We start from the raw sequence: 2,507 nt of genomic DNA, 5'->3' as shown, positions 1-2,507 counted from the left end.
TCTTATCATATGTATCGTGTTTGAATGGAGATTGTGAAATGAGCGACTTTTTGTATTTTCTTCGCTTTTTTAACGCTTTTTGGGTTACAAAAGTTATTTATCGTATCGATAATATTCTAAAAGGTTTATTGGTTTATTGCTTTAACTAGCAATAGCAACAACAACGTTATGCACATTCGTCACAAAGTGGCGACAACTAGCAGTGGAAATTGTATTGTAGTTGTCTGCAAATGCCTTGTTGGTCATGAACTTCTCATTGAGGTGGTATCGCTGGTAACGTAATTACTTCGATTTTCACAAGAGGCATTTGGATGTGAAAGGGTTTTTTGTAAAAAAACAAGAAATAGCTTCTGGGAAGAATATCTCAACAAAAAACTAAGGTTACTGATGAGGATCAGTGGCGAGATTCGAAACTTCCCTACCTTAACCCTCGGTAAACAATATCATACATTTCCCACTAATAAATAGTTGTTTTTATACCCTCCACCATAGTATGGAGGGTATATTAGTTTTTTTCCGTTGGTAACGCATCGAAATAATTATTTCCGACCCTATAAAGTATATATATTCTTGATCAGCGTAAAATTCTATAACGATCTAAGCATGTCCGTCTGTCCGTCTGTCTGTTGTAATCACTCTAGCGTCTAAACGAATTCAGATAGAACGCCAAAATTTTGCATAGAGTCGTCTTTTGTCTGCAGGCAGGTCAAGTTCGAAAACTAAGGTTACTGATGAGGATCAGTGGCGAGATTCGAAACTTCCCTACCTTAACCCTCGGTAAACAATATCATACATTTCCCACTAATAAATAGTTGTTTTTATACCCTCCACCATAGTATGGAGGGTATATTAGTTTTTTTTTCCGTTTGTAACGCATCGAAATAATCATTTCCGACCCTATAAAGTATATATATTCTTGATCAGCGTAAAATTCTATAACGATCTAAGCATGTCCGTCTGTCTGTTGTAATCACTCTAGCGTCTAAACGAATTCAGATAGAACGCCAAAATTTTGCATAGAGTCGTCTTTTGTCTGCAGGCAGGTCAAGTTCGAAGATGGGCTATATCGGTCCACGTTTAGGCATACCTCCCATATAAGGGTACCCCCAAATTTTCAGTATTTTGGGGTTCTTGAGCGCGTTTTTCAACCAAATTCGCTGAAATTTGGTAAAATGGGCTCTTTTTGGATACCAAATTTCTCAACTTTGGAGGGGTTTTGACCGCATTTTTTCACCGAATTGGCTGTAATTTAGTACTTTTAGTTCTTATTGGGTATCAAATCTCTCCATATAAGGGTACGCCCAATTTTCGGTATTTTGGGGTTCTTGAGCGCGTTTTTCAACCGAATTCGCTGAAATTTGGTACTTTGAGTTATTATTGCGCAGCAAATCTCTCCACAAAAAATTATGAGTATAGGTCAATTTTTTCGGATAGCCCCCATATAAAGGTACCCCCAATTTTCGGTATTTTGGGGTTCTTGAGCGCGTTTTTCAATCGAATTTTCTGCAATATGGTATTTTGTAGTCGTATATGGTAACAAATCTCCCTACAAAAAATATTTAATATTCGCCCCCTTTTTGGGGTAGTCCCCATATAACCCCCTTTTTTATATTAAAACAGTTATCTGATTTGTTCCGCATTTGGAGTTTGGTTCTAAGACTCTGTTGTAATCAGTTCACCTGCGGAGGATAGCGAGATAAAAATTAGAACGTAAAGTTCGATAATAAACTATAGCCGCATTTAGACCTAGTCTCTGTGTGGAGGTTCCAGAAGGATTGGACCGATTTTCCCCATCTTCGAATTTGAACTAAGTTTGGAGAAATAATAAGATGGGCAAAGTTTGGATGAAATCTAAATTTTCTGAAACGGATTTGGTCCAAAGAAACATGGGGTCTAGAACGACATTGAGGCACATTTTCACCGTGTTGAAGAGTATGCGCCCTCATTAGCCATAATGCTGAGGGTATAATTATCCATTATAAATAAATTTTAAATAAATTTCTGAAATTTGTATTAAGATTTACATAATCCGTTTTTAGAAATGTTTGTATAGGTCCACTTTTTGGTATGCTCCCTATATTTTCATTTCTAGTACCTGTCAGTATATCTATGGTGGAGGGTATCCAAAGTTCGGCCCGGCCGAACTTAACGCTTTTTCACTTGTTTTTTTATAAAAACAACAAACTGGGATTCAAACTGACTAGGATTTTTTCTTTACATATTTATACAATTATAAAAAATCAAAAAAAAATATTTTTTATAAAGAAACATTTATGTTTATTGTTTATTCAGTGTGTAAACTGCTTCTTGACATACTGTGTATGGAGTCGATTTACAAATGCTTGGTGCGCACTCTCACTTAAAATGTTCCAGACTTCTAAGAAGAATTTCGAAGATGGGGAATATCGGTATACGCCAGTAATTGTGTTATACTTCTAGATCATTTATATTTTCCCATTGCTTCCCTTTGCCGTGGAGCATTGCTCGCCCCCGATATTTGTTATAAA

This window comes from Musca vetustissima, unplaced genomic scaffold, assembly GCF_032173495.1.
Source record: "Musca vetustissima isolate MV318-11 ecotype Yass unplaced genomic scaffold, APGP_CSIRO_Mvet_v1 utg25904, whole genome shotgun sequence".
Lineage (NCBI taxonomy): Eukaryota > Metazoa > Arthropoda > Insecta > Diptera > Muscidae > Musca > Musca vetustissima.
The sequence above is the reverse complement of the archived record's forward strand: the minus strand, read 5'-3'. Positions refer to the sequence as shown.